At 46.7% G+C, this 27,079-nt stretch overlaps 1 protein-coding gene across 1 annotated transcript in view; it reads left to right on the top strand.

The window, feature by feature from the left end:
• The first annotated feature begins 3,028 nt into the window (after positions 1 to 3,028).
• The window catches only part of LOC146835350 (uncharacterized), a 648,392-nt gene continuing 624,341 nt past the window's right edge, over positions 3,029 to 27,079 (top strand). Inside the window, exon 1 of the mRNA XM_085600183.1 lies at positions 3,029 to 3,083. The gene's annotated coding sequence lies outside the window, so the exon portion shown is untranslated. The remainder of the gene's footprint in view (positions 3,084 to 27,079) is intronic.

The raw sequence follows: 27,079 nt of genomic DNA, 5'->3' as shown, positions 1-27,079 counted from the left end.
TTAAAATCACAACATCGAAGTTTTGAAAAGCAGTTATACACAGCATTTGTCGTTTCAGGTTAATGCCCTTTAAAAGAACATATATGAATGAATACAATTCTGAACTGCATGCACACAAGCCCGTTTTGGAGGAACAAAGCTGACCCTGGCATAAGAGGAAACAGCCACCTGCAAGGAAGCCCAACCAGGAAAGAAAGGCCGGGTGCTGTGCCCTATGCAGGTAGTCCACCGAAGGGTGGAAAGGGGTCTTAAAGAAGAAGGATGGGAAATTCCAAACAACATTACAAGAAATACTCGAAGTAGTTCGGGACAGGAAGAATACATAAAGAGGGTCGACAGAGAGTGGAGAGAGTAGAGAGGAAAATAAATATAAAGCGCAGCGGAAGAAAAGGAGAGAAAGCAAGGGGAAGGGAGGAGGGGACTGAGAGGAAGAGAGAAATGGGGGTCACATTGTACGGGGCTACCCTCTTCTGCTGGCAAGTCACTGCAGACACAAGTTAACTTCTCATTGCTTGTGTCGCACATAGCAGCCCAAGAGCTTCCTCTCTGTGCAGTGCTCTCTGACGATTCCCTCCGTGCAGTGGAGTCACCAACTGCAGAGGTCTCCATCCCCGTGGAGTGAAGTCACATTCAATAGAGGTCTCACCATCTGTGTAGGCACACACTACAGGCAGCCGCTTCCCCCGCACAGATAAGCCACCTCCCTAAGAAAGTAAGTTGATCCGAGGCACCACAGAGGGTTACAAATGCTCTGGCTGCTAAGTTCCGGAAACACAGGGGCAGATTTACAAGAAATTGACGCATCTGTAGAGATGCGTCATTTTCCCTGCGCCACCCTGAGAAACCCTTGCGCCACCATGGATGCGCCGTATTTACAATATAGCGCACCATGGCGCAAGGATTGACAGATGCGTCAGAAATTCTGACGCAGGGGGGTGTGGCTTGGCACCCGAGTGAATAGCGGCACCTGGGTGAAGCTCCGCGGTCCGCCGGGAAACTCGGCGTTTCAAGACCTGCTGCTGCTCGGACGGAGACGCACACGGACCTATGAAGACCTGGCGCATGCTTTGGGACCCCCGCTGACTTCAAATGCGGACTTTAATTGCCTTTCTTACCGAAGTGATTTCTTCAGCAGCTTTCCTCTCAGCGCGGCCGCCATTTTGAATTTATACGCGCGCGAATGCGTCTCCTCACAATAATGATGAAGTTTCTTTTTTGCTCACCAATGCTTATACATCCACTGTCATTACTCCAAAAACGTGGATTGGCAGTTTTTTGAGGGGGAACTGTGGCATTTTACTGCTGTTTTCTACCATTTTGGATATTGTTTTAGTCTCTTCACCTAAGTGTATGCTGTAATAATTATGGCTGCCACTCATTTTCCTCTCAGCATGTCCTCAGACTGCAGTGCTTTTTTATCTTAATGCCACTGCTCTTCTCCTCTATTAGCTTATTTGTCAAGGGAGATTGTCCTTGACAAGCTCAACGCGACCATTTGTTTTTTCTTTCGGTGTACTGCCTCATATATTGTTTTTTCCTTCCAACATTGGTGGTAGAAGCAGTAGCACATCCACTTGGAGCTCTCTTTCGTTTTTGGATGTGTACTTTTAACTCTGGCATACCAGTTCTTTGCTGATGGCATGATGACTGGCTGCAATTGACTGTCTTGACTAGAAGAGTCTCCTATGTTTTTCTAGAAGTTACTATTTTACGTTCCACGCATTGTTTGCTGTGTATGATCCCTTGTATACTAACATTGGCGCAGAGCATGATAACTGTGTTTTATGGGTAGAACGAGGGCACTTCAACCCTCTCTCTCCAAATTCAAACACAATTTTATAAAAAAACTCAAAGATTTTTTCTGAATTCTCTCAATTAGAAGAGTCTCTGGCCTCTTCTCCTCGCAGTCACGATACAACAATGGAGCCCTTGTCTGCAGCTTCAGGGAAATCCAACACCAAGCGCTTAAAAAAGGATCCTCCATCGCCGCCTAAATCGGCTTCACCAGCGTCAATGGAGTTACTATTGGAGGAAATTAGAGCTCTTCGGCCATTCATGGAAGAAACTAATACTAAACTATAATTGGTCTCAATTGGAAGCTAGAGTCTCGTCAGTTGAACACAATGTATCCTCCTTTAAAGAAACCTGTGTTGCTGTCTCTCATCTACACTCTCAAGTTTCTACGCTTCAAAAACAAGTTGAAGACTGTGAAAATCACGGTAGACGCAACAACCTACGCATTTATGGCCTGGGAGAAGGCCTTGAAGGGACAGACTCTCTTGCATTTTTCAAGTCATTCCTCCCTAAGTTGCTCCATATGCCGGAGGGGACGATCCTTAACATTCAGCGAGCACATCGGCTAGGTCGTCTTCCAGCACATTCTATGTCCCCGCCAAGACCTAGAGGAGTCATCTTATACTTTCTTGACTATACGGATCTGTTAAAGGTTCTCTCAGCAGTCAGAGCATCTCCTAAAGTCACATGGTCTGGCTCATCCCTGTATTTTGCGCAAGACTATGCTAAAGCTACCGCCAACAGACGCAAAGCTTTTTTGAATATGCGAGCTGACTTACTCTCAATAGGAGCCAGATATAGACTTTTTCATCCATGCCTCTTTAAAGTCACATATAATAACAAAACCACCAAATATGAAGATCCTGTGCGTTTACAAAGTTTTATCAATTCGTGCAAACCGAATGTCATGGATTCTTCTGGTCCTGCATCTTCTCTTTGAATGTTTAATATGGTTTTTTCATTGACATGCTGACCGAATTCTCGTTTTCTCTTTTTTGATGTTCGGCAGTTTGCATGTTGTTTTTTTTCTTTCCTGTTAATAGCATACTTGAAGATGTTTTTGTTGTGTTTCTCTTTATGAGACTTTGTCTGTTAATGTTCCTCAATTTTCCTGTTAATTTTCCTTCGTACGGAATATTCAAACATTGATTCTGTTTTGTCGCCACATATTCCCTACCTTTGCTTTATGATGTCTTCCCGGTCCTCCGCTTTGCTGATCTCTGGATGCGTCGTCCATTCCATGTGGTTCCACCCCCTTCCCCGTCTTTGCCTGGTTTCTCCTTATGTAGGTATGTTTCCCTCCTGTACCCCCATCCTTTTTGTTTTCTTATTCTCTTTGTTTATTTCTCTTTTATTTATTCTCTCTATTTCCCTTTTGGTTGTTGTTGAGTTTTTTCTTTTTGCATGTCCTGTCCTGTTCTTTTTTCTGATCCGTCTGATCTTTCTCTTGAGGTGATTATTTCTCAGCTCTTATTGTTATTTATTCTTCTCATCCTATATTTATTTTCTTATCCTTTTCCTTTGAATCAAAGCTCCGGATATATTTCCTCCTGCTTCTTGACTTTTTCTTATAGATTTGTTTATCTTCCTTCTCTACTTTCTCTTTGTCTTCTCTCTTACACTTGGACCCTGGCAACCATTTTTCAGATTGTATTGTATTTCCTCTCGGATTATTTCACTGAATCGATTTGCTGTTGTTCCTTCTCCTTGTTTTATTTTACTCTTGAACTTTTATGCCGATGAGATTAGTATAATGGAATATTAGAGGGCTGAATTCCCCCATCAAGCGTCAGAGAGTTATGACCCACTTAGCAAAGATGAATGCTGATATTGTATTCTTACAGGAGACTCACCTAACGGAGAATGAGTCATCAAAACTAAAACGAGGTTGGGTGGGGGAAATATTTTATTCTAACGGTGATGACAAACGCAATGGGGTTATGATGCTCTGTCATAAGTCACTTGATTGTAAATTTATATCAAAGGAATCTGATACAGAGGGCCGTTGGCTCCATGTTAAATTGCTGCTGAAGGATGTTACAGTCTCCTTTTTCAATGTATATGGTCCTACTGGTGGTGATTCCTCCTTTTGGTCCTCCATTGCCCAGCAGATGGCCCTCTTCATGGAAGATAATTTTATTCTAGCAGGGGACTGCAATCAGATGTTTGATCCCTATGTTGATCAACATTCCAAAGTTCCATTCATTCCTAACAAACCACATAAGTCCTTCATTCATGCTATTACTCAGCACAAACTTTTGGACGCCTGGAGGTTGTGTAACCCCACCACCAGAGAGTATACTTTTTATTCCCCTGTGCATCATTCCCAAACACGTATTGATTATTTTTTTGTTTCCCACAACATTTCACAAGCACTTTTGCATGCTGAAATAGGACCTATATTGTTATCTGATCATGCCCCCATCTCAATCGATTTGGATATTTTACCAAAAGTTAATACGCCCAGAAGATGGAGATTTAACAACTCCCTTCTTTTGGATCCTGCATTCTCCTCCTCATTCTCCATAGTCTTTGATGACTATTTTTCCTTAAACGATTCTACCTCCTTCCCTTTTTCAACTATTTGGGACGCCTTTAAGGCCTCAGCGAGAAATTTTATAATCAGCTTTGTGGCCAAGAAGTGTAACATTACTCGCAAACGCTCGAGTGCCCTGCTTCAAGATATTAAGAGACTGGAGCATTCTTTTTACACATCCAATTCAAAAGATGCTCTTGATGCCCTTATAAAAGCGAAACTGCAATTCAATAAAGAATCTACTGACAGTGCCTCATTTTACCTCCTGAATTCCAGCGCAAAATATTATGGTGGGAAAAATAAGGCACGTAAAATTTTGGCTAATTATTTGAAAACCAAACACAATAAATTATATATCGATTCTATTTTTGATGGGAATTCTATCTTAAAATTTAATGACACGGAAATTTTGAATGAATTCGCACTTTTTTACAAATCATTATATGCTCCCGAAACGGATCCCACAAGTCATATGCTTTCACAATTCTTTTCAACTATACAGAAAACTCAGCAAACTTTTCCCGATATATCGTCCTTAGAAGTAGATACAACACAACAAGAACTCTTAGAGGCACTTCAACACTTAAAAAAAGATAAGGCACCTGGGCCTGACAGATTCACTGTCGAATTTTACCTCCACTTCTCTAAATTATTATTACCTAAATTACTCCTTCTGATTCATTCTTTTAACTCTCTGGGGGAATCAACAGGCTCTTTCTCAGAGGCTCATATATGTCTAATTCCTAAAGAGGGCAAAGATCTGAAACATTGTAAGAATTACAGACCCATTTCATTGGTCAATATAGATTATAAGATCTTTTCAAAGGCACTGACCTTATGCTTGTACCCTATTCTACCAAATATTTTAGGCAGGGAGCAATCCGGCTTCGTGAAAGGGCGAGTCATTAATGATAATACGAGGTTGTTTTTTAATATTTTATCTAAAGCTCCGCATCGACAACACTCTCTCGCTGCTATAGCGCTTGACGCAGAGAAAGCTTTTGATAGAGTTGAATGGCAATATTTATTTTATGCCCTCCGATGGTTTGGCTTTGGTCCTAAGTTTATAGCCCTGATCTCACTTTTGTATTCTAGTCTGCGCGCTGCGGTTTGTGCTAATGGTCTCATCTCGCCCTTTTTTGACCTTGGTAGGGGTGTGCGTCAAGGCTGCCCCCTCTCTCCTTTTCTTTTTAATTTAGCTCTAGAACCCTTCTTATCAAAGATTCGTCAAAACACACAAATACATGGTTTTCAGACCCCGACCACTAATGTCAAACTAGCAGCCTACGCTGATGATATTTTGCTTTTTATCTCCAACTCTCGTGAATCAGTTCCTGCCTTTCTCAAGGAAGTTCAATCTTTTTCACTGGTTTCTGGGTATAAACTGAATAGCGATAAGTGTGAAATCTTACCTCTGACTAAATTTACTTTTAAAGTTGATTTTGCCCCAACGAACTTTACTTGGAAATCTTCTCATATCAAATACTTGGGATTGAGTTTCACGCCCACGATTAAAGACACAGTTACTTTATGTTTGAATAATTGTATTTAAAAACTTTCCGATCTTACTACTAAATGGCATCCCCTATACATTTCCTGGTGAGGCCGTTTAGACACTATAAAAATGATGCTCTCCCCTATGGTTTTATATACCTTTTCCAACATTCCAGTCCCCATCTCTCCCAAATTATTCAAATCGATTAACTCAGTATTATCATCCTTCTTATGGAACACTAAAAAAGCACGCATGTCTCTTTCTAAATTAATACGCCCTAAAAATGAGGGAGGGGTTAATTTTCCCAACTTTCCTGTTTATCAGAAGGCTTTTTTATTACGGCAAGCCTCATATTGGCTGCTTGACCCCACAGTTGATTGCCCCTTATGGGCATCTGTTGAAAGTTCGTTTTTGTCCCCCTTTTCGTTTCAAGAATATCTCTCTTTTTCCCGTAAACCCCAAACGCTATCTTCTCCCCTATTTAAATTTACTTCCAAACTTCTCACTCCTTTACTCCCTTTAACTCCTGATACTCTTGGGTCCTTTTTGGCTTCCACCATTTGGCACAATACGACTCTATTAATAAACAATAAACCCTTCTATTGGAAGTCTTGGAGGCAACATGGTTTGATCTGGGTCCATTAACTATTTTTGAACAATGAATTTATTTCCTTCCCCTTGCTTCGACAGACTTATAGCTTGCACGCTGCCCTGATTTTTAAATACCATATTCTTCGACGTACGGTACTTGACATATACACTAGGCTTACCAGTGATTCTAGTATCTCTCATATTGCTGATGTACCTACTGACTTCTCCACTCTTTTATGAACCAAACCTAAAGCTTCTATTTTATATACTCTTCTCAATCTAAGGGTACACCTAGACAAAAATCCACGACTGAAATCGCTTGGGAGAGAGATTTTAGTGTAGTATGGTCCCCGTCAACGTGGAATAAGATTTGGACTAAGATACGTAAAACCTCCAGAACAGCTTGTTTAACACAAACTTTGTTTTATACATACAATAGGCTTTTACTATCTCCTCACGCCTTAAATAAAAGATTCTCCAATGTACAGGATACTTGTTGGTCTTGCGCATCTGCTGATGCTGATTTGTTTCATATGCTTTTTTCATGTTCATTTGTAAATAAGTTTTGGAAACAGCTTTGGTCTCAAATTAATTTAATTTTTGGTACCAATGCCCCATTCTTTGTAAAGGACATTTTCTTGGGAAACCTTTCCCCAATTTGGGATAACTACGACATTAATATCAGAATTGTTGATTTACTAATAGCAGTTGCTTTTCAGCAGATAACGAGAAATTGGAAAGATTTCACGAAGATTTCTTACAAAGCTTGGTGGTAGGATGTATGCCATAATCATAGATTGGATACATTTCTCCTGTTTCCTCTACAAATGGCCATGAAGCGAATTCAGTTATGGTTGCCTGCCACAATCTTTTTTGATAAATGTGCATTAAAACACTCCTTACCAACCCCTTCTCAGCAGGAAGTACTTAAACCCCCTTGATTTCTATTGCTGTTTTTCTAGGTTTCATTTATATATGCATTGTGTTCTCCCTGATTATCCTTTTGCTGTGTTTTAAATTTTTATCTTACTCATATATCTCCGCTGGAATTTGTACACAATGTATTGTTTTTCTTTTGATCAGTAATATGTACTGTATGTTTCCACCTCTTTACCTTTCATAAACTTTTCTTCTGAACTAAAAAAAAAAAGAAATTCTGACGCATCTGTAGGTGCAAAAGTCACGCATTGCTGGAGTAGTGTTACAAGCACGACACAACTCCAGCAATGAATTTTGAGGCCTATTACGCCTGCTTCAAGCAGGCTTAAGGTTTTGACGCAGTGGCGTCCTTGAAGTGACATTGTGAAATCTTGCCGATTTCACTGTGTCCCTTTTACAAGGCGTTCTTGCGTGGGAACGCCCACCTTGCATAAATTATACCTGACGCAGGTATAAGAGACGCAGGGCTTTACAACGTGACGCATCTCCCTAGATGCATCATGTTGTAAATTGGCCACATTTTTTACGCGCCGCTAAGTCACAAAAGTGACGCAACGGCGGCACAAAAGTGTTGCATGGGGCCTGTAAATCTGCCCCACAATCTCTTTGACAAACACACAGCTGGGCTCTTTCGTATAAAAGCTGTATTGGGCATTTGAGCGTGCACAAGAGTTTATTATTATTATGCAGTGTGGTCCCGGTGCTGATTTATACTCATAAAGGGACAGATTTACAAGAAACTGACGCATCTCTGCTATGATGCAGAGATACGTCAGTTTCTTGTAAATCTGTCCTTTTATGAGTATAAATCAGTTTATTTGTGTCACGCAAAAAAAAACTTGCGCCTCAATGGATGCCCCACATTTACAATGCGGTGCATCGTGGCACAAGGATTGGCCGATGCATCAAGCATCTGTTGGCGCAAAGTTCACGCATTCCTGGAGTTGTGTCGCAAGCACGACGCAACTCCAGCAATGCTCAGGAAGGCCTATACCTATTGTGCCGCGTCATTCCTTACGCCTGCTTCAAGCAGGCGTAAGGTTTTGACACAGTTGAGTCCTAGAAGTGGTGCATAGAAATCTTGCAGATTTCACTGCGTCACTGTGAGAAGTTGGCCTGGTATATGATGTTCACTAGTTAAAGTGACCACCTTGTACCATGCCAAGCAACCCTTATGGTGTGGTTGTAAGTCAACCTTTTCGGACCAGCTGCCCTAGTGGTAGCGTAGGCTAAGCAGTCTTTCAGGCTAAACTCGTTTTGGCATGTGAAGCCAGCTGTTTTACCATAAGTAACCCCCCTTTATACCAATGAAAGGACACCACACAGATATATATTCAAAATATATATGTTTTTATTTCTCAAAGTATCCCCTAGACTCTTTATGAGCACAGGAGCACAAATCGTTAAACAAGAAAACGTTATAATATACAGAAGTTGCACTTTATATGGATGGGCCCTGGTGGCCACTCAAACCATATACTAAAATAGTGGTATAAGAACCACGAACAGGAAAGGTAAAAGGCCTAGGGCCTCTAGAATCGCTGGGCCTACAAGGAGCTAACCTTAGTTAGTGACCAGGAGGTCCACGGGTTGCGTGTGCAGAGCAAACAGTCACACGCAGGCTCCCATAGGTTTACAATGGGCGCGTAAAAGTTACAAAGTTACTGCAAAAAAGGGTCTTCTGGGTAGACTACGAATTCAAGACTTCAAACCTAGACACTAGACATGTTTCTTTGCAGATGGGCACCGGAGTGCCAGCTTTACCTCACCCACAGGAAGCGGGTGCATAGGTCTCAAAGTGCGTCGGGTTTCGCCTATCTTCTCAATGGAGCCTGATGACAAAGATGCTGCAGGCGGTCAGCCCAGAAGAGATGCGGTGGATCCAAGGGTGGATCGGAGTTGTAGAAGACCTGTAAGCAGAGGGGACAGTGTTCACAGTCACTAGCCAGTGACCAGCTGGGAACCAGGAAGGTACCAGGTGATGTCGGGTGCAAACAGGAGGAAAGGTGTAGCTTGTCTCCGCAGCCACGTGGTCCCTGAAGGTCGACGACGTCCAGGAGTCGGTTCACGAGCTGTCCCACGCAGGCTCTTGCTGTCGGCGGTGTCGGCGACTTGATCAAAGCAAACAAGCCTTGGCAAAAGCAATAGATGTGAAGAATGAAGAAAGCTTGTAGCTCTGACCAGCAAGGTCAGAGGGGCTGCTCCTTTGGAGGGGAGCAGGGGCCAGTCTGGAGCAACCAGACCAGCAGTGTAAGTTTCAAAGTTCGTCGCCAAGATGGCCGCTAGCCAACGGGCCAGCAACTGGTTAGGCGCGGTGAGTGGCAAAATGCAGAGGGGCCCCACGCCGATCGTGGAGATGCTGGAGGGCTCACCTTTGGTGCAGATGCTGCTCAGATGTTGGGCTTCTCAGGACCCAAAGCACAACTTGGAGGGAGCCTCTGTTGTTGCGCTTGCAGCTTGTCGATAGTCTTTCCCAGATGGCTGGCTCCACGGGTCTCGATGCCTCCACGGGTTCCTTCTTCTCAGGGACTGTGGATCGGGCTGTGAGAGGTCTGGAGGTCCAGGTCTGGTCAGTCTCTGGGCTCGGGCTCCGGCGGGAGGCGGCAGCAAAGCAGACGTCGAATTGCTGGATGGTGCTTGCGTTAGCAAGGTGGTCACTCCCTGACCACAGGGGAGATTTTCTTAAGTCCTCTGTGCAGCAGAGCGTTGAAGTTCCCGTCTTCTTCTTTGTAGTAAGTTGATTCCAGGATGTCTGAAGTCTTAGGACACAGCTCCTACCTTTATTCGGATTCTAGGGGCCGGACTACCTGCTAGGTCCCTCCCTAAGGGTGGGACCAGGAAGGGGGGTGGTTACACCCCCAATCCTTTGTCCAGCTCGCCCCAGGCCCGGGACTGGTGGGCCCCAGGACCGGTTTGAACTGGCATATGCACCGAGGCTCCTTGTGAGCCTCAGGCATGTCTCGTTGTATTCAAGCCCTACCTGACCAATACACAAAATCCTGTCTGGGGTGGTGCTGGCACCTCCCCTGGCAGGAAACCCTTTGTCCACGTCTCCCAAGCTGGAAGGACTCCCAGCAGCAGGAGGGCAGACTTGTGTCTGTGGTGGCAGCGTCCATTTTGTGGAGCTGAGGCTATGTCGGATTTTACCCGGGTTTCAAGTACTGTACATGTCGTGTCCCTCTAGAAGGGTGGAATGCAAACCCCGTCGCCAGAATTGGCGAGGGGTTAGTATTCCAATTCGTATGACATCTTACTCGACATGTTTTGATAAAGTCAAACCAAAGATAGCATTTAACCGCGAGGTTCATAATGCACTTAAGAGTATATGGTATGACGATACCTGGAAACGGTAGAAGGAAGTTGTTCCGACCACTGCAGACAGGCTCAGCTCATGCCAGAGCACCATCTCACATAAAACCAAGCACTCTGCCTTCAGGATTGTTAAGGCCTGCCATAGGAGTGGCTGATAGGTTAACATGTGTTCCATTTAAGGTTAGGTATAGGCATACTACACCTAAGTAAGAGGTGGATACACCAACTTACCCCAGCTGAGTGATCAGCCTGTTGTGTCAAATTTGTTAGGCCAGTCCAGGGGTGGCACAATACATGCTTCAGCCCCTGGTAGGCCTTAGATACACCAATGCCCTGGGTACCTAGTGTACACTGGTACAGGGGCTCACAGGGTGATCTAGTTCCAATGGGTTATGCACCTAGAGTGCACAGTGTTAATTTATTAGAGAGAACAGCAGGCTGGGGGTCTGATTGGCAGGCCCACAGCCTCAATATGTCAAAAACCAGTGAAGCAAAAAGCAAAAATTTGGGGTGACCATAGGATAGCAGACCCTACTCTCCTACACAACCCCCCCCCAAACGCAGGGACATTAAACTAGCCTTGACCAGTCTCGTCTTCATGTCCTAAGTGGAAGTACCTGGAGAGACCATCTGCATACCCATGGTCAGTACCTGGCCGGTGCTCCACTGTAAAGTCCATCCCCTGTAGGGAAATGGACCACCTAAGCAGTTTGGGGTTTTCAACCTTCATCTGATTTAGCCACAAGAGGGGCTTATGGTCAGTCTGAATCTTGAAGTGAGTGCCACACAAGTATGGCCTCAGCTTCTTCAGAGCCCACACCACAGCAAAGGCCTCCCTCTCAATAGCTGACCAATTCTTCTCTCTGGGGGTCAACCTTCTGCTAATAAAGGCAATGGGTTGGTCTTGACCATCTACATTAAGTTGTGACAGCACAGCTCCCACACCCAACTCAGAAGCATCTGTTTGGACAATAAACTCTTTGGAGTAGTCAGGACTTTTCAGGATAGGTGCAGAGCACATGGCCTCCTTCAGGTCATCAAATGCCTTTTGACAGCTTACTGTCCACTGAACCTTTTTGGGCATCTTCTTGGATGTCAGATCATTAAGAGGAGTCACAATGGACCCATAGTTCTTAACAAACTTCCTGTAGTACCCAGTCAAGCCCAAGAAAGCTCGAACTTGAGTCTGGGTGGTTGGAGGGGACCAGTCCTTGATGGATTGTATCTTACTCTCCAGTGGTTGAACTTGGCCTCCACCTACAAGGTGGCCCAAATACACAACCTTACTCTGCCCTATCTGGCACTTAGTAGCCTTGATAGTGAGGCCTGCCTTTTGCAGAGCCTCAAGAGCCTTCTTCAGGTGGATCAGGTGATCCTCCCAGGTGGAGCTAAAGACAGCAATGTCATCAAGATATGCTGCACAAAAGTCATCCAACCCAGCAAGGACTTGATTCACCAACCTTTGGAAGGTGGCAGGTGCATTCTTCAGACCAAAGGGCATCACCACAAATTGGTAGTGCCCACCTGGGGTTGAGAATGCTGTTTTGGCCTTAGACTCCTCAGCTAATCTGATTTGCCAATAGCCAGCTGTCAAGTCAAATGTGCTCAAAAACTTAGCAGAAGCCAGTTTATCTATGAGCTCATCTGCCCTTGGAATAGGATGTGCATCTGTCCTAGTGACAGCATTGAGTCCTCTGTAATCCACACAGAACCTCATCTCCCTCTTGACATCTTTGGTGTGAGGTTTGGGGACCAGAACCACTGGGCTAGCCCAGGGGCTCTCTGAGGGTTCAATGACACCCAGTTCCAGCATTTTGTGTACCTCAGCCTTTATACAGTCCCTGACGTGGTCAGGTTGTCTGTAAAGTTTGTTCTTTACAGGCAGACTGTCACCAGTGTCCACCACATGGGTACACCAGTCAGTTTGACTAGGTATCAGTGAGAACATATGCTGAAATGATTGTAGAACCTGTCTACATTCAATCTGCTGATGCTCAGAGAGGTTGCCACCAAGGGTCACTCCTTCAACTGAACCATCTTCAGGGTTCTGAGACAACAGGTCTGGGAGAGGGTCACTCTCTTCCTCCTGTCCCTCATCTGTAGCCATGAGCAAGCCCATGTCTGCCCTGTCAACATATGCTTTTAACCTGTTTAGATGGAGTACCCTGTGGGGACTCCTGGGAGTGCCTAGGTCCACCAAGTAGGTAACCTCTCCCTTCTTTTCCAGGATTGTATGGGGTCCAGACCATTTGTCTTGGAGTGCTGCTGGGGCCACTGGCTCCAACACCCATACCTTCTGTCCTGGCTGAAACTCACCCAAGACAGCCTTTTGGTCATGCCAAGCTTTCTGTAAGGCCTGGCTTGCCTCAAGGTTTTTGGATGCCTTCTCCATATACTCAGCCATCCTGGAGCGGAGACCAAGTACATAGTCCACTATGTCTTGCTTAGGCTTTTTGAGAGGTAACTCCCATCCTTCCTTCACCAAACACAGTGGGCCTCTTACAGGGTGCCCAAACAACAATTCAAAGGGGCTGTAACCAACTCCTTTTTGTGGGACCTCTCTGTAAGCAAACAGAAGGCAGGGTAGAAGGATGTCCCATCTTCGCCTGAGCTTTTCAGGTAATCCTTTGATCATACCCTTTAGGGTCTTGTTGAACCTCTCAACAAGCCCATTGCATTGTGGGTGATAAGGGGTGGTGAACTTGTAGTTGACACCACATTCCTTCCACATAGCTGTCAAATATCCTGACATAAAGTTGGTACCTCTGTCAGAAAGGACCTCCTTAGGAAACCCCACTCTGGAGAATACTCCCAGTAGGGCCCTGGCCACAACAGGAGCTGTTGTGGTCCTAAGGGGAATTGCCTCTGGATACCTGGTGGCATTATCCACTACCACCAGTATAAATCTGTGCCCAGATGCAGTGGGGGGATCCATGGGACCCACTATATCTATCCCCACTCTTTCAAAGGGAACCCCCACCACAGGTAGTGGTATGAGGGGGGCCTTTGTTGTGCCACCTGATTTGCCACTGGCTTGGCAGGTTGCACAGGAGCGACAAAACTCCTTGGTATCTTCATTCATGTGAGGCCAGTGAAAGTGAGGGACAAGCCTGTCCCAAGTCTTGTTCTGGCCTAAGTGTCCTGCTAGAGGAATATCATGGGCCAAGGTAAGAAGGAAGCCCCTAAATTGCAGAGGTATAACCAACCTCCTGGTTGCACCAGGTTTTGGGTCTCTAGCCTCTGAATAAAGGAGCCCTTCATCCCAATACACTTTATGGGTACCTTGAGCATTCCCAGCAGCCTCAGCAGCAGCCAGCTGTCTGAGGGGTTCAAGAGATGGACAGGATAACTGAGCCTGCCTCAAGTCAGCCCTTGAAGGTCCCCCTGCCCCAGAAACTCAACCTGATCAGGTTCAAGCTCTTCAGGGACAGTTCCTTCAGGGTTCTCTAGATCATCTTCCTGGGAAGGCTGATCATCACTTGGAGGCAGGGGGGAAGGCACAGCCTTAACCCTCCTGTTCTTCTTCTTGGTAGGTGCTTGGTCCATTGTTCCAGGATCCAAGACCTGTGGTTCAGTAAGGCACTTTTTGGCCTGTGACCTGGTCACAGCAAGGACATGTGGTGATATACCTAACATCTCTGCATGTGTCCTGTACTCCACTTCAGACCATAGAGAACTCTCTAGGTCATTGCCCAACAAACATTCTACTGGGAGGTCTGCACTAACCACAACCCTTTTGAGGCCAGTTACCCCTCCCCATGAGAAGTTAACAACTGCCACACTATGTGAAGTAGTGGCATTGCTGGCATTGGTCACCAGGTAATTCTCACCTGGTATGTACTGTCCAGGGTCCACAAAGCCTGGTGTCACCATAGTGACACTGGCACATGTGTCCCTGTAGGCTTGAGCCACTTTTTCATTTATTAAAGGAGTCTGTCTGTACTTGCCCAGGTTACTGGGGCTCACAGTCAGGGACAAATCCATGTCCCCATCACAGATCAAGACTGCCTGTGTCAGGTTTCTGTCTAGGTCAGAATCTCCTTCAGTTCCCATAGTGATTCCCACTACACCCTTTGTCTGGGGACCAACACTGCTAACAGTAGTACTGGGAGCAGGTGCCTTAGGGGCAACAGTGTTGGGGGCTCCACACTTTTTACAATCACTAGTCCAGTGAATTGTATTCTTGCAAGATTTGCACCAGGGTTTCTTTGTACCTTCTTTCTTCTTCCCTTTAGGCTGGGACCCACCCTCGTTAGTACTAGTTTGGGGCCCTGTTGAAGACTTCTGGTCTTTAGATTTCTGATCTCCACCCTTTTGGTCTGTTTTCTTCTGATCACCCCCTTGGCCCTGGTTCTGGTTCTTTTGCTTAACCCTGGTTCTGACCCATTTGTCTGCCTTCTTTCCCAATTCTTGGGGAGAGGTCAGATCAGAGTCAACCAAGTGTTGATGCAGTTGCTGGTTTTGACAGTTATTTAAAATCTGTTTTCGCATCATCAAATTGTACAATCCTGTATAATCAGATACCTTACTTCCCAGCAACCAACCCTCCAAAGCCTTAGTGGCACATTCAATATATTCAGACCACTCCTGAGTCTGTGTCTTTTGGGTGTCTCTGAACATTAACCTGCACTGTTCAGTGGTTAAGCCTAACCCATCAACCAGGACACTCTTCAGGACTCTGTAGTTTCTGACATCCTCCTCTCTAACAGTGAGGAGTCTATCTCTGCCTCTACCTTCAAAGGAGAGCCATAAGATTGCTGCCCACTGGTCCTCAGGAACCTGCTGCACTTTGCAGGCTCTCTCAAGAGCAGTTATCCACTTGTGGTTATCATCCCCACTTTTGTAGGGGGGCACAACCTTGGACAGGTTCCTATTGCCAAAGACCCTATCTTTGTCCTTAGGGACAATGCTGCCACCAGTGGGTATAGACCCACCCTCTTTAAGTTGCCTAGCCTTGAGCAGTTTTTCTTCCATCAGGGCTACTTCTAGCTCCTGCTTCCTGATCCTCAGCTGGGCTTCTTGCATTCTGGCCTCATGCTCCCTCCTCTGAGGGCTGGTCAGTCTCCTTCTGGAGTGACCTTGAGAGCCTCTAGAGGCATGAGAGGCATTAGATTCACCTGAGTGATTCCTCTGTCTCCCAGTCCCCTGGTTAAGTCCACTGGGGAGATTAAATGGGGGCAACCCATTGTCATTCCCCAATAGTCTTAAGTTAGCTGTGCCAAGTATAACACTTGGCACTGGGCTGTTTCTCCCATCTGAACCATGGCTACTGTCAGACTCACCCCCTTTCTCATCCTCATCCCTATGCTGATCCTCATCATCTAAGGGGTGCCTATTAGGAAGGGGTGCTTCAGTGGCATCTTCAGAAGGAAGGCCTCCTGTTCCAGTCCCTGAGGGGCCTAACTGGGAAGCTCTCTTGAGCTCTTTCTGATCTTCATCATTTTGTAAGAGCTCTCTGAGCTCAGCAGAGGTAGGGTTCCTGGGCTGTTTAAGGCCTCTAAGAGTTGCCAAATGCCTGAGCTCATTTTGACTTAGGGTAGCAAAGATGGATGGTGCCCTCTGCGGGTCACTCTCAACAGAGATGGGTACCTTGGACCCCTCTGCTCCAGCCATTGCTCTTAAGTGTGGGTGGATGTGTTGCAACTACCTACACTTGGGTTTACCTACTAAACCTATCTAGTAGTTGTAGTCAGGGTGTGCTACTCCCTTTGCTCTACAACAACTAAGTTCAGTAGAACTTAAGTATATACTATTCTTGTTTTATATGTACCTAAAGGTACCTGTATGATCTTTCAATTGGTAACAAAGAGATTACAGAGGTAAAACACAGCAAGCTCAAATCCAACCGCTGCTCACCAATGTGAGAAGTTGGCCTGGTATATGATGTTCACTAGTTAAAGCGACCACCTTGTACCATGCCAAGCAACCCTTATGGTGTGGTTGTAAGTCAACCGTTTCGGACCAGCTGCCCTAGTGGTAGCGTAGGCTAAGCAGTCTTTCAGGCTAAACTCGTTTTGGCATGTGAAGCCAGCTGTTTTACCATAAGTAACCCCCCTTTATACCAATGAAAGGACACCACACAGATATATATTCAAAATATATATGTTTTTATTTCTCAAAGTATCCCCTAGACTCTTTATGAGCACAGGAGCACAAATCGTTAAACAAGAAAACGTTATAATATACAGAAGTTGCACTTTATATGGATGGGCCCTGGTGGCCACTCAAACCATATACTAAAATAGTGGTATAAGAACCACGAACAGGAAAGGGAAAAGGCCTAGGGCCTCTAGAATCGCTGGGCCTACAAGGAGCTAACCTTAGTTAGTGACCAGGAGGTCCACGGGTTGCGTGTGCAGAGCAAACAGTCACACGCGGGCTCCCATAGGTTTACAATGGGCGCGTAAAAGTTACAAAGTTACTGCAAAAAAGGGTCTTCTGGGTAGACTAAGAATTCAAGACTTCAAACCTAGACACTAGAGATGTTTCTTTGCAGATGGGCACCGGAGTGCCAGCTTTACCTCACCCACAGGAAGCGGGTGCACAGATCTCAAAGTGCGTCGGGTTTCGCCTATCTTCTCAATGGAGCCTGATGACAAAGATGCTGCAGGCGGTCAGCCCAGAAGAGATGCGGTGGATCCAAGGGTGGATCGGAGTTGTAGAAGACCTGTAAGCAGAGGGGACAGTGTTCACAGTCACTAGCCAGTGACCAGCTGGGAACCAGGAAGGTACCAGGTGATGTCGGGTGCAAACAGGAGGAAAGGTGTAGCTTGTCTCCGCAGCCACGTGGTCCCTGAAGGTTGACGACATCCAGGAGTTGGTTCACGAGCTGTCTTACGCAGGCTCTCGCTGTCGGCGGTATCGGCGACTTGATCGAAGCAAACAAGCCTTGGCAAAAGCAATAGTCGTGAAGAATGAAGAAAGCTTGTAGCTCTGACCAGCAAGGTCAGAGGGGCTGCTCCTTTGGAGGGGAGCAGGGGCCAGTCTAGAGCAACCAGACCAGTGGTGTAAGTTTCAAAGTTCGTCGCCAAGATGGCCGCTAGCTAACGGGCCAGCAACCGGTTAGGCGTAGTGAGTGGCAAAATGCAGAGGGGCCCCACGCCGATCGTGGAGATGCTGGAGGGCTCACCTTTGGTGCAGATGCTGCTCAGATGTTGGGCTTCTCAGGACCCGAAGCACAACTTGGAGGGAGCCTCTGTTGTTGCGCTTGCAGCTTGTCGATAGTCTTTCCCAGATGGCTGGCTCCACGGGTCTCGATGCCTCCACGGGTTCCTTCTTCTCAGGGACTGTGGATCGGGCTGTGAGAGGTCTGGAGGTCCAGGTCTAGTCAGTCTCTGGGCTCGGGCTGCGGCGGGAGGCGGCGGCAAAGCAGACGTCGAATTGCTGGATGGTGCTTGCGTTAGCAAGGTGGTCACTCCCTGACCACAGGGGAGATTTTCTTCAGTCCTCTGTGCAGCAGAGCGTCGAAGTTCCCGTCTTCTTCTTTGTAGTAAGTTGATTCCAGGATGTCTGAAGTCTTAGCTCCTACCTTTATTCGGATTCTAGGGGCCGGACTACCTGCTAGGTCCCTCCCTAAGGGTGGGACCAGGAAGGGGGGTGGTTACACCCCCAATCCTTTGTCCAGCTCGCCTCAGGCCCGGGACTGGTGGGCCCCGGGACCGGTTTGAACTGGCATATGCACCGAGGCTCCTTGTGAGCCTCAGGCATGTCTCGTTGTATTCAAGCCCTACCTGACCAATACACAAAATCCTGTCTGGGGTGGTGCTGGCACCTCCCCTGGCAGGAAACCCTTTGTCCACGTCTCCCAAGCTGGAAGGACTCCCAGCAGCAGGAGGGCAGACTTGTGTCTGTGGTGGCAGCGTCCATTTTGTGGAGCTGAGGCTATGTCGGATTTTACCCGGGTTTCAAGTACTGTACATGTCGTGTCCCTCTAGAAGGGTGGAATGCTAACCCCGTCGCCAGAATTGGTGAGGGGTTAGTATTCCAATTCGTATGACACCTTACTCGACATGTTTTGATAAAGTCAAACCAAAGATAGCATTTAACCGCGAGGTTCATAATGCACTTAAGAGTATATGGTATGACGATACCTGGAAACGGTAGAAGGAAGTTGTTCCGACCACTGCAGACAGGCTCAGCTCATGCCAGAGCACCATCTCACATAAAACCAAGCACTCTGCCTTCAGGATTGTTAAGGCCTGCCATAGGAGTGGCTGATAGGTTAACATGTGTTCCATTTAAGGTTAGGTATAGGCATACTACACCTAAGTAAGAGGTGGATACACCAACTTACCCCAGCTGAGTGATCAGCCAGTTGTGTCAAATTTGTTAGGCCAGTCCAGGGGTGGCACAATACATGCTTCAGCCCCTGGTAGGCCTTAGATACACCAATGCCCTGGGTACCTAGTGTACACTGGTACAGGGGCTCACAGGGTGATCTAGTTCCAATGGGTTATGCACCTAGAGTGCACAGTGTTAATTTATTAGAGAGAACAGCAGGCTGGGGGTCTGATTGGCAGGCCCACAGCCTCAATATGTCAAAAACCAGTGAAGCAAAAAGCAAAACTTTGGGGTGACCATAGGATAGCAGACCCTACTCTCCTACAGTGACTTTTACGAGGCTTTCTTGCATCGAAACGCCCACCCTGCATACATTATACCTGATGCAGGTATAATGTGACGCAAAAAAAACCTTGCGCCTCAATGGATGCGCCACATTTACAATGCGGTGCATCGTGGCACAAGGATTGGCCGATGCATCAAGCATCTGTTGGCGCAAAGGTCACGCATTCCTGGAGTTGTGTCGCAAGTACGACGCAACTCCAGCAATCCTCAGGAAGGCCTATACCTATTGTGCCGCGTCATTCCTTACGCTTGCTTCAAGCAGGCGTAAGGTTTTGACACAGTTGAGTCCTAGAAGTGGTGCATAGAAATCTTGCAGATTTCACTGCGTCACTTTTACGAGGCTTTCTTGCATCGAAACGCCCACCCTGCATACATTATACCTGATGCAGGTATAATGTGGCGCGGGGCTTTACAACGTGACGCATCTCCCTAGATGTGTCACGTTGTAAATGTGTCGCAACGTGGTGCATTGTTTATTGTTTATGTTTATGACACAATGGGTCCGCTTCCGGGATGAAGAGCGAAGGAGCCTGGGCAATGTAGTTCACCAACTCCCTCCACACAGCGGTCGCGATGCACAGCGACGGCGGGAGGGAGGGACAGTTGACGGCGGGAAGCGCAGCAGCAGCCTCAATCACCAGAAAGCACCCAGGTAGGTAGATTCCACTAAGCAAGACGTGTGAGCGACCCCCGCTCTGCCGGGGATGAGGTTGGATTATAAGCGCCTTCAGGCGCGAAACACAATGGGTCCGCTTCCGGGATGAAGAGCGAAGGAGCCTGGGCAATGTAGTTCACCAACTCCCTCCACACAGCGGTCGCGATGCACAGCGACAGCGGGAGGGAGGGACAGTTGACGGCGGGAAGCGCAGCAGCAGCCTCAATCACCAGAAAGCACCCAGGTAGGTAGATTCCACTAAGCAAGACGTGTGAGCGACCCCCGCTCTGCCGGGGATGAGGTTGGATTATAAGCGCCTTCAGGCGCGAAACACAATGGGTCCGCTTCCGGGATGAAGAGCGAAGGAGCCTGGGCAATGTAGTTCACCAACTCCCTCCACACAGCGGTCGCGATGCACAGCGACGGCGGGAGGGAGGGACAGTTGACGGCGGGAAGCGCAGCAGCAGCCTCAATCACCAGAAAGCACCCAGGTAGGTAGATTCCACTAAGCAAGACGTGTGAGCTACTCAGACATAAACCGCATATTATAACGGTAACTTGACAGAGACTTTACCAGCGCTGCACCATCTGGACACGGAAATATACCATACAGTAGGAATGTTCCAGTTCTACAAGGAAAGACTTTCAGGAGGAGGACCGGAGACAGGGGTGCCCCCATCCATGCTAATACATCACAAATACAAAGGAAACCATGCAACGCACCGCAGACATTCGGGTCGCCTTTCTTTTTCAATTGAAAGAAGCATTGGCATAGCCAATAGGTCTCGCTTTTGGGACCTTATACGTTTTTAGCCATGCAACAGTTGATGTTGTTGCACCAAGGATATTGTGCTGCATAATTAAATACTTAAAAGGTCCCAAAAGCGAGACCTATTGGCATGCCAATGCTTGTTCTGTTTACCTCCCTGTGAATTCTGCTCCTTGGCCTGCACACAAATGTCAGCTCCGTGGAGCACAGCTTCACAGATGTGTTTCACTATCTGTAGCAGCAAAGTACAACCCGGTCCAACAAGGAGTCCATTGTGTTTCCTGTACCTCTTTCCACTTACACTTCTAGCAGGATTCCATGGCAGACTTTTCTCGTGGAGCCATGCCGATTTTGTTGCACTTTAAAAAAAAAAAGGGGGGGGGGGGTTGGTGTGTGTTCTGTTTGACTTCTGGTTAATAATCCCATACAGTTTAGAGAGAGAGAGAGAGAGAGAGAGAGAGAGAGAGAGAGCGTGCGTGTGGAGAGAGAGAGAGTGTGTGTGTGACAGCATTAAACGTGTTCGCCAATTCGCAGGCGCAGTACCATCTACTGTTACTAGAGGGCAGGCTGCCTGACAACAACCAGCTGTGTTTTGGGGGGTGTAATTTGCGTACCCGAAAGCCACCGCAGAGCCACTATCACTTTCGTTTCATTGCAATGAGTAAAAACAGCCTTTTTAAGCATTAAGAATCAGAAATTTGTTTATGTGTATACATATTTTGGTAATATAGCATTACATTTATTCATGTCATTAATTTGTTTAGTCGCCGTTACTGTCATGTAATATGAGGAACCAGAAAACATATTGAAACGCCACTTTCTGTATTGGTTATTTTAGCACTCAGTCGCGGATTATTGCACTACGTGTTGCAATGAAAAGTGACCACTATTAGTGCAATTTTTGGAGGATCTGATTGAGATCCACTTCATAGTAAAATAAGACAGAAGAGTTAGAAAGCTCAGTGATTACGTGGCGTTGGAATCTTTACTAGAACATGCATTTGCTTTGCAACAGCTTCTTGTTCTATTTGGACCGGTCAAGTGTAGTTCGCCTGGTGGTCCCTAGAGGGAGGACGCTCAGCTGGGATGGAATCATTGCACGTTGTGTGGCAATGAAACTCGCCAGCACGATGACGGAAACGTCATACGTTTTTAGTGGCTGGACGGCTGGACTGCGGGACGGCTCAGCCATAACGACTCACGGCCAGGCTGATGAACTCCGGTGCATCACTTTTTAAGATGCTCCGGCAGCGCAGAATGTAGACCTATATCTAAAAGGCGACATAAAGCCACTTTGCGTGGCTTTTCATGTCCTCGTAGATATGGTGTAAGGCAACGCAGTGCAAGTCGCTGCGTTGTCTTACGCTGCATCAGGGGGCGTTCCATGGGCATTGTGGTGGGGTTTCCTAGGCGAAACCAAAGGGTTTTCACGCATTCCCAGATTTACAAGGATCTGTAAACGGTGGAATACGTCAAACTGTCCACCTCCCCAGGGAAGGTGTAACGAGGAAAAATAACTTTCTTTTGCCTTGTTGTTTCCTCTTTCTATATGTGCTGCATTTCACAGCAAACATAGAAAGAGGAAAAACACCTCCATGGATTGTTTTTATGCCAACAATGCACTCACCCTTTCACCATGGTATAAGTGTGCCTGCATTGGCGCAAGGCAGCCAAAATGGAACGAGCGCAGTGGAAAAGGACAGGAATGCATTGTATATCGTTAATATGGTGCATTCCTGTCCTTTCCTTTTGATGCAGGGCAGCGCAGCGAAGTGACACATATTGGACTACATGATCTGATCAAAAGAAAGCTTTTTACTCCCGAAACCGGTCTGGCTGAACGAAAACATCAGGATTCTTCAGTGTGACTTTTCATCGACCCACTGAGGTTTTTTTAATGCATTAACTTTCTGCAGAATTCATAAGGCGAACTCACTTGAGATAAGAAGCTTACGCACTATGAGGACCAGAATGCAGTGCATTTAGCCACGCCCACGGAGGCATGTTCTTTTGGGGATTTAAGTGCGAGCGAAAATCGTCTGTTTTCATGCACAAGGCCATTGAGTAAGGGAGAGACTCCCGAAACCGGTCTGGCTGGCTGACATTTTGGTGACTGTCGCACTGTGTTTCCTGTATGCAGCTGCCCTTTGAATAAATTGAAGAAATACAATACCAACCTAGTGGCTTCTTCCATAGGGGCTCACCTGTGTTTTTGGATATATATATATATATATATATATATATATATATACATATATACATATATACATATAATCTTCTGGCGGTCGCCAGTAGATAGTTATAGTTAGGACCTATTTTCCATAGGAAATCCGCAACATTCTATTTGGAATAACTTTGGCGCGGATTGACGAATCTTCGTGAAATTTTTAAAAATTTTGGCCAGCTCCGATCCGCTTCAATCCTGAAAGTCTCGGGATGATTTGTGTAGCGGGAGCTGAGAAAAAAGGGGGGTCCCAAAACATGTTTTCCCCATGTAATTTCCCATAGGACCTTTAGCCGCAGCGACAGTCCGAACTGTTGAACGGAATTACACCAAATTTGGCAAAGAGGTAGCCCTTAGTTCAGACTCGTGCCTTTTGCTTAAATGGTGTAAATCCGTTCAGTAGTTCCTGAGAAAATGACATTTAAAAGTACATATATATCTAGGGCCGCGGATCCTCCCGTGCACGAGTTTTATGCTAATTGGCTGTCAACACTTCAAACCAGGAAGTGTTGGAAGCCATCTTGCGCCTCAGTAACCGAGGCTCAAGAAAGCAGTGAAAAAAACGCAAAAAACGCAAAAAGGGGGCAGGGTAGAAACAACCTGAACCATAGGCCTGCTCAGGGGTTCCCAAATAGACCCCTATGGGCAAAAAAATTATTTTTTTGTAAAAATCGCGGGATGCATTTAGGATCCACGCAGGCAGCCGCGCTTTGTTTTTATTTAGCCCCCGGGGAGCCAAGTCCCGGGGGCAATATGCATATTAGCCCTGGGGACCGCCACCCCCTGGGGCTTATCTGGATTATGGGGGGGCTCTCAACCCCCCCCACCCCGGAGACCACTTTTAAAAAAAAAATAAACATGTGGGGGGCTTGAGCCCCCCCACACGCCCCGGGGACCGCCACCTCCCCAGGGCACTAATTATTTAACATAGGGGGTCCGTTACGGACCCCCAAGCCCCGGGGACCACCACCCCCTGGGGCTTTAAATTAAGTGGGAGGGGGGCCACGTGGCCCCCCTCCTGGAGCCAATGTTGGCCCTGGGGACCGCCACCCCCCAGGGCCGGCTCATGCAGTGTCCCGGAGTGCCCACCCCCGGGACACTGCTGTTTGCAATGACAGGGTGGGAGCCTCACGGCTCCCACCCTGTCATTGCAAACTACTTTGCTTCATTGAAGCAAGAGCAGGGAAACCTGATCTCGCTTCAATGAAGCAAAGCAGATTGCTTTTCCACATGGGGAGCAGCATGTTAGCTGCTCCCCATGTGGAAAAGCAATGCAGGAGGCGGGGAGCCGGCTGGGACCGTGGGGGGATTGGGGAACCTCCCACGGACACCAACGAGGTGGCCAGGCCCCAGGGGAGGGGGTCCCCGGGGCCATGGGCCCCCTTCCCGTAAAAAATTTTTTTTTTTAGAAATAGGGGGTCAGGCCCTGGGGGATGGTTTCCCTGGGGCCCCAAAAAAGTAAAAGGAAGGGGGTCCACACAGCCCCCCAACCAAAAAAAAAAAAAGATGCGATGGACCGTAGGCCCGCCCCCTCACAAACACACTCTGCAAACGCGCCCTGTGGCGCGTTTTAAATTGGGGAATTAATCCCCCTTCAATACTGGGGGTCCCTGGGGGCCAACTAGCCCACCAGGTACCTCCAGTATGCAGCAGGGAGCTGCATTGCAGAGAGGTGTTCAGAGGCCATGCCCCTTTTTACACCTGTCTGCAACGCAGATCTGTGGCACTTACTGGAGGTACCGAATGGACTAGTTTGACCCTAGGGACGCCCAGGATTCAAGGGCACTTAATCTCCCAACTTAAACCACGTCATGGGGCGCCTTTACACACTGGTGAAGGGAGGGGACGGGACTTGAGGTGACATGTGCAAACATGCCCTGTGGCGTGTTTTAAGTTGGGGGAAAAAATTCCTCTTCAATCCTGATGGACCCTGGGGGCCAAGTAGCCCACCAGGTGCTTCCAGGAAGTGCCACTGTGCTGCGTTGCAGAGAGGTGGTGCAGGCCGTGCGCCTTTTTACATCTCTCTGCTACGCAGCTCTGTGGCGCTTACTGAATATACCTAGTGGGCTAGATGGACTCTACGGACCCTGAGGATTGAAGGGGAATTATTTCCCCAACTTAAAACGCGCCACAGGGCGTGTTTGCACAGTGGTGAAGTGAGGGGATAGTGTAGGAAAGTGGCTCTATATATACTGGACCAAAGTAAAATCAGCCGAATTCCGATTTACTCACCTGTTATCAGGAGAGACCTCAGTGCTGCATCTTTGAGCCCAGTACTGATCCTGAAAAGTCATTCTAACCGTACTTACCAGTAACTTGAATTTCCTTCCATAGGATATCATTGCCTCCCACCCCTGTTCCTGTTTAATAATTTAATAGTACTCCTGTGAGTAATTGAGCTGACGATCTTCTGGATGAAGCACTAGCATGCCTGTGAGAGGTACCTGACCTGAGAAAGATGTTGGCAGCCTACTCAGCAAACCCCACATTTGAAAGACTGTAATCTCTACTGATGACGGTAAAAGAACCAGAAACACGTGTCTAAAGATCAGCACTACCTACGCCAACTGTGGCGAATCACTCGAACACTCTTGAAGCAAGTAAGTAACTGAAACTGCATTTACCACAATACCAGGGGCGAACCTTGCTGGGAGGTGAAGCGGTGTGCTCCCACCCCTGTTCCTGTTTAATAGTACTCCCGTGAATCATTGAGCTGACGAGCTCGTGGATGAAGCACCCGCATGCCTGTGAGAGGTACCTGACCTGAGAAAGATGTTGGCAGCCTATTCAGCAAACCCCACATTTGAAAGACTGTAATCTCTACTGATGATGGTAAAAGAACCAGAAACACGTGTCTAGAGGTCAGCACTATCTGCGCCAACTGTGGCGAAACATTCGAACACTCTTGAAGCAAGCAAGTAACTGAAACTGCATTGACCACAATGCCAGGGGCGAACCTTGCTGGGAGGTGAAGCCGTGTGCTCCCACCCCTGTTCCTGTTTAATAGTACTCCTGTGACTCATTGAGCTGACGAGCTCATGGATGAAGCACCCGCATGCCTGTGAGAGGTACCAGACCTGAGAAAGATGTTGGCAGCCTACTGAGCAAACCCCACATTTCAAAGACTGTAATCTCTAATGATGACGGTTAAAGAACCAAAAACACGTGTCTAGAGATCAACACTATCTGCGCCAGCCGTGGCGAAACACTCGAACACTCTTGAAGCAAGCAATTAACTGAAATTGCATTTACCACAATGCCAGATGCAAACCTTGCTGGGAGGTGATGCGGTGTGCTCCCACCCGTTCCTGCTTAATAGTACTCCAGTGAACATGGAGAGACCTTAGTGCTCCATCTTTGAGCCCAGTACTGATCCTGAAAAGTAATTCTAACACTTATAAATTCACCCAGGCACTCTCCTTGCAGTACTCTAATCATTCAGTCAGTATCCAAGTACTCATGCAGCAAGCCAGGCATTAGCACATGGACTGCCTCAAACCCCTATCCACTATGCATGCAGTATCCTAACTAACCAACACACTTATAGTTCTGCACTTATACATTCAACAAAAAAAACACAATATCACAGTTTCAATATTTTAGAAAACATTTTTATTTCCATTTATATTAAAAATATATAATGTAATTTAAAAAATAAAATATGTACAAGTAAACAGTTAAACAACTGTAGAAAATCAGTATAAAAATACATATAACTATTATTACATTTAAAAATTATCATTTAAAAAACCTTCGAAATTCACTGAAAAAAACTGAGGTTTCAGACATGTTATAGTTAGGAATTTACAAACAAAACAGTTTGAAGGAAAGGGTCCAAGGGAATGAATTTTAAAGACCACTAAGGATTATATCCCCATACAACTATTATCAAACATAGAAATCCTAGGGTCTACACAGGTACCAGAAGTGCCAGTAAACACACAACACTACCTCCAAGTTATAGCCTGAACCGGTGTGGTAGTGGTCAACCTGTTCAGTGATAATTGATAATCAAAGTACATCGAAGGGCAGATCCCTTTCAGGACGTAATCCCTCACTCACCAATGGTGACATGCTTCATCATAGGGACTCTCCTCCCAAAGGAAAACCCTAGTTCCTTTGGGGGCTACAACCCCCTC

This window comes from Triturus cristatus, chromosome 4_2 (genome assembly GCF_964204655.1).
Source record: "Triturus cristatus chromosome 4_2, aTriCri1.1, whole genome shotgun sequence".
Lineage (NCBI taxonomy): Eukaryota > Metazoa > Chordata > Amphibia > Caudata > Salamandridae > Triturus > Triturus cristatus.
This window is presented reverse-complemented; position numbering and strand designations above follow the sequence as displayed.